Source organism: Elephas maximus, chromosome 7 (genome assembly GCF_024166365.1).
Source record: "Elephas maximus indicus isolate mEleMax1 chromosome 7, mEleMax1 primary haplotype, whole genome shotgun sequence".
Classification (NCBI taxonomy): Eukaryota; Metazoa; Chordata; class Mammalia; order Proboscidea; family Elephantidae; genus Elephas; species Elephas maximus.
This window is the reverse complement of record NC_064825.1, coordinates 110185189-110191188: the sequence shown is the minus strand read 5'-3', so window position 1 is coordinate 110191188 and position 6000 is coordinate 110185189. Positions and strand designations below refer to the sequence as shown.

Here is a 6000-nt window from a genome sequence, read left to right as displayed (position 1 = left end):
AGGTCCAAAGGTGTTACAAATATTGTAAGGATGTGCATATTCTAATGAAAATGAGCAGCATTTATTAGTACTGTACAAAATGTACTTTCTGTCAGATTTAAACTTTATAGACCAGGAATAATTTCTTTTTCACGGTTAAGAAAACTGAGGCTTAAGATGTTAATAACTTATTAAGGGTCATGCAGCTAAGAGGGTAGCAGACCTGGAATTTAGTCTGCCATGCCTAACTCTAAAACAACTGCCCTTAACCATTGTGCTATACTTCTTCTCTGTATAATACATAAACTGACTTCTGAAACCGTTATCATTATGCCAAAAATGTAGCTAATGTCCATAACTGAATTCTATGAAATTGGTTATGCATGGAGGTTGGTATGATACAGTTTTAAAAAACCACCAAACCAAACCCTTTGCCACCAAGTCAATCCTGACTCATGCTGACCTACAGGACAGAAGTAGAACTGCCCCACAGGATTTCTAATGGACAGCTCATGGATTTGAGCTGCCAACCTTTTGGTTAGCAGATGAGCTCTTAACCACTGGGCCACCAGGGCTCCATTGCCCATAACTAAATTCTTTGAAATCAGACATCCATGAAGGTTGGTCTGATATAGTTTAAAAGATGATACCATATTTTCTTACTTTGCACATTAATTTCCCTTAAAAGCATAAATATTTAAATGACAAGTTTAACTCATATTTACTGGTTTCCAATTACAATACAGATTTCTAAAAAAAGCTTATTGCTGGAGATGTCTAAGATCATATGTAGTTAAATAAAGACTGGCACAACAGAAACAGAGACTAATTGAAAGATTAGATTGTTTTTAGAGAGAAAAACCAAAGAAATACGTACTAGGAAAGAAAGAAAATTTGAGATTAAATAGGGAACATCACTGTCGTCTTACATGCCTTGTGCTCTCTCCTGCATAACTCTAATGAGAGCATTTCTCACTTCTTTGTTCCTGAGATTATAAATGAGTGGATTCAGCATGGGGATCACAATCATATAAAAAACAGAGGCCACTTGGTCCTTTCCCAAGCAGTGGACTTACCTGGCTTTAAATAAGTAAAAATCATGGTACCATAGAAAATGGTGACACCCAGGAGGTGGGAGGCACAGGTAGAGAAGGCTTTTCGCTTTCCTGAAGTGGAATTGATTTTCAGGATAGTAGAGAGAATGGATGCATAGGACACAGAGATCGTGGTAAGAGACACCATTAGCATCCAGCCAGAAACAACAATTACCATGATCTCAATGTTGTGTGTGTCAGTGCGGGACAGGGCTAAAATTGGGGGTGTGTCACAGAAAAAGTGATGGATTACATTGGAATCACAGAAATGCAAAGTGTTTATGCAAAGCACACTGACAAAGGAGACACTGAAGCCAATCATATAGGATGCAGTGATGAGGGAACGGCAGAGTGTCGTGGACATAACAACTGGGTATTGTAGAGGGTTGCAGATAGCTACGTAGCGATCATAGGCCATTGAAGAGAGAAAAAAGCATTCAAAGGCACCCAAGAAGACAAAAAAAATAAAGCTGGGTGAAACAGCCCACAAATGAAATATACTTGGTCGAAGTCAGTAAGTTCTCTAAGGTTTTAGGAGTAATGACCGTCGAGTAGCTGAGGTCAAGGAATGACAGATGACTGAGGAAAAAATACATGGGGGTGTGAAGCTGGAGATCCAGGCGGATTATTAGTATCATCCCTGTATTCCCCAGCAGAGTAACCAGGTATATCAGGAGAAATAGAGTAAAAAGGATCAGCCGGATCTCTTCAGAGTCTGTCAATCCTGTGAGGATGAAGTCAGACACGTTTGTATTATTCCTTCTGCCCATAGTGTGCAGCTCCTCTAAGCCACAGGAGGTTAGAGTTGATACTTAGCATCAGTGACTTCAAATAGGCTTTTGTTTGGATGAACCACCTGGCGTTAAAAAAAAAAAAAATAGTTTTGTGTTTCCGGAAATTGATAATGAAGAGTGGTTTACAAAATATGACTGAACAAAATCTTAATTTCGTTTCCATGTATAAATACGGGTCTAAATTGACATTGGAATGTTATATAATCAATAAGTAACATATATTCTGTAATTAACATGAACCTACCAGCGTCCACAATGCTTCTGTTTGCTAACATGTTCAATCTCCATGGAAATATCATACTGTAGGTGTTAATATTATGCCCATTTTTAGATAAGAACATTGGCAAGGAAGTTTAAGCAATTTATCCAAAATCAGAGCTTGTAAATGTTGCCCCTGTGATTACACCATGTTAGGTTTGTTACAAAAACATGTTCGTAACACTGTATCCTTAATTATAATTAATTTCAGCCACCTAAGAAAATTCTAAAGAAGGTAGTAAGTAGAAGTAGAAACATAGTTTTAATGCATCCTTTATTGTCCTCTTACTTCCAATATTATTGAACACTACAGACAAATCAAAATTTTCAGCCTCTGGGGTCTTTACTGTCATGTATTAAAATTAAAGACGGCAGATTATTCATTTCCAGAAGACATTTTGTTTTCTTCACTTGAACATTAAAAATCAAATTCCTTCTGAAAGTTATATTTCCAAAAAATGTACATTGCTCATATGCAATTGATTCTATTAACTCTGTATATCTGTTTCCTCAAATGCTGGCCTTACTGAGGGTAAAAAAAATGAAGACCTAACCGGTTGCTGCGAAGTCCGACTCTTAGCGACCCGGTATATGTACACATGTATTATATTCTTCCTAGAATGTCTCCGTTTTATTTGATCTGACCTAAACCAAATCCAAACCCATGGCTTTCCAGTTGATTCTGACTCATGGCAACCATATAGGACACAGTAGAACTGCCCCACAGGGTTTCCAAGGCTGTAAATCTTTACGGAAGCAGACTGCCACGTCTTTCTCCCATGGAGCAGCTGGTCGGTTTGACTTTTTGGTTAGCAGCGGAGCACTTAACCACTGAGCCTACGGGGCTTCTTGATCTGACCTAAAACCCTCTAATTTTGAGAATCATACTTACATTGAGCCAAAGTTGGTGAAAATTTTTTTTCTTTAAATATTACCTGACTAGAATTTTGTCAAGCTCAAAGTTTTCTTCCAAAAATACATATATAAAACATTTATAGAGATGAAAATTTCTGTGATATATTTTTTTCCTTTCAGGTGCATTAATTTTACATTTTTATGCATGCAGTTTTTTCCTGAGATAAAATAAATCAACCTACAAATTTTGTTCAATTCCTAGTCAAATGTAAAATTCACGAGAAAATTATATCTCTTAAAAAATACCTGCGAGCTACTATGAACTTAAGCAGAGCAGAACATCCCTTACCACTCACCCTAATAATTTCAGGGCACCTTATATACTGGGAATTGTTGATAATGCAACGTTCTGTCATCCTGGGGGGCTGATTTCCAAGAGAGATTTCCTGGCACATTTCCAAGGATAAAAGTTCAAGGACTAAAGTATTCATGTTAGGCTTGTAACAGATTCTTGCCTACTCTCTTTGAAGCCACATAATGAGGACCATGGTGGTTTGGTCTTCCTTTGTGATACTCCACATTTTTTACTAGGATGTTAGAGAACTCTTTCTAGAGAAATAATTACTCTGTAACTCAAAGTCCAAGTAGTTAACTATGAATTTTTGAACAGTATATATTTTACACTGAATTATTTTAAAGTATGATACTATCATAGGAACAAAACATGTTTATTAAAAAAAAAAGTTTGAATACATGAAAATACAAAAAAAAACCTCATTCAATTCTGTTATTAATATTTTGGTTGTTTTTTCCAATTATTTTTATTTGTGCATAAAATGCTTACATGTCTATTTACATATTGTATCAATTATCATACTACACATTCAGTGTCTTATGCTCATTGTATCACTAAACACTTATAATACCCCTTGACCTATTACACATAATTTCATGTGTCATGCATTGACTGGTTCCCTGCAGATAACTTATCTCCAGGAATATTCACTAGCAGACGGGGGTACACTTTGCTGCATCACAAGGAAAGCATGGTGCCGGTTCTCCATTCAGGTCGCCAGTGTCATCTAATTCATCTACACAGAAATCCATGCAAACTGTTTTACCATTTTAGTGCACTTGGCTTTTGTTTCACAGAAAGAAAAATGAGAGCAAAAAGAAGAAAAAAAAAAAGGATCCTGAGACAAGTCAACATTTTACACTGCTTTATTATAAAAGATTAATATATTTAAAAAAATTATTATTCCTCTGAATATGATCAGGTCAAAACATTTCTTAGTTACAAAGGAAAAGGAATTAAAATATGAAAAAAGCTGAAATATTTTATTTAAGATTATTTGTCCAAGATGAAGAAGCAAAGAACAAATCTGAAAACAAATATAAACTTGGAAGCAGAATAAAATATTCTTGTGATTCGTGTTGCTGGTATCTAGAAACATAATTACTTTTCATATACTGTATCTGTACGCAGATAAAGCATGTCTTCAGCTTTTATTCATCAGCTGCACCCTCCTCCTGCAGCGCACCCTCATAAGTAAGACCTGCCACGCCAATTCTTTTCTACATGTTGCTGTAAAAAAATTAACATAAGGAGCTTCTGAATATACCTTGAGGGGTTAGGGCATAGCCAACAAACAAATGCAGAAGGAGAACGTTATTTGTGTAAAAATACTGTATTTACTTTATCTTAATATATTGTCACATTTTATCTTATAGTTTTTTTTTTTTTTTTTTTTTTTTACTTAGTCTATTGTTATATTCATTTATTTTATACTTTTTTGTGGATTCTACAATCAGGAATAAAAAAAATAGTTTAACTTCTTTTCAAATCCATATGCTTTTCATTTCCCTTGCCTTTTTGTCCAGGCTAGGTTAATCCACAAAATGCTGAATAGAAGGAGTGAGAGTATACGTATCCTTGCTCATTTCAGGTCATTGGGGAAAAAATTAGATATGCACCAATTAAACACTAAGTTAGCCATTGCTGTTCCACAATGTCCTTGATCAGATTGAGGAAATTATTTTTATTTTTATTTTTTATATCATGAATCCATTATGATAACATCTTCTTGTTTATTATTATTTTAATATGGTAGATTACATTGACTAGTTTTTTTTAATATTTACCCAATCTTATGTTTCTGAGATAAAACTCACTGGATTATGATACGTAATTATTTTCAGTGTTTCTGGTTAAATTTGCAATTTTTTATTAAAGATTTTTAAACATATGAGCTTAAAAATGTTGTCTTTTTTTTTTCCTGTTTTTTTTTTTTTTGTGTGTAATAAATATTTCAAATTTTGGTATTAGGCTTCTATTAGACCCATGTAATGATTTTGGAAGAGTTCCTTCTATTCTCTTTTCTGAAAGAACTCAGTAGTATTTGTATTGTTTCTTCCTTAAATGTTTGATAAAACTTACCGTTGAACTATCTGGGTCTAAAGATTTTAGTATTTCTTTCTTTTTTTTTTAAGGTAGTGGCACTTGTGAATTTATAATCATAAACTTAATTTTTAGTATATAGTGGGATGTTTCAATTTCTTTTCCATCACATTCAATTCTGGTAAATTGTGTTTTAAAAACAATATTCCCATTTCATTTCATTTTTTAAAATTCATTATTATATATATGTTTATAATATATTCCCTATTGCATATGGTATCTGTCATTATTTGTGTCTTATCTCATATTTTGCTGAACAATCTTTCTAGTGATTTATCAATTTTATAACTTGTGTTTTCAAAGCAGAAAATTTAGACTGTATTCATTTTCTCTATCTGTTTTCTGTTTTACTTATCTCTACTTTACACATGTTCTTTCCTTCAGTTTCTAAACTTCGGGAAATTTGTTCTTCTTTTACAAACTTGTCAAGGTGAAAACTTTGATCATTGATTTAAGACTTGTCTTACTTATCATGTAAAATTATAATTCCCCCTCCCCCCCGGGACTACTTAAGCTGCATTCACAGTTTGTGATACATTGTGTGTTCATTTTCCTTCAGTTT

The 6000-nt window shown here is 33.9% G+C and overlaps 1 pseudogene; it reads right to left on the bottom strand.

Moving 5' to 3' along the window:
• Nucleotides 1-904: 904 nt before the first annotated feature.
• LOC126080330 (olfactory receptor 8H1-like) lies at nucleotides 905-1843 on the bottom strand (annotated as a pseudogene).
• Between the last annotated feature and the right edge of the window lie 4157 nt (nucleotides 1844-6000).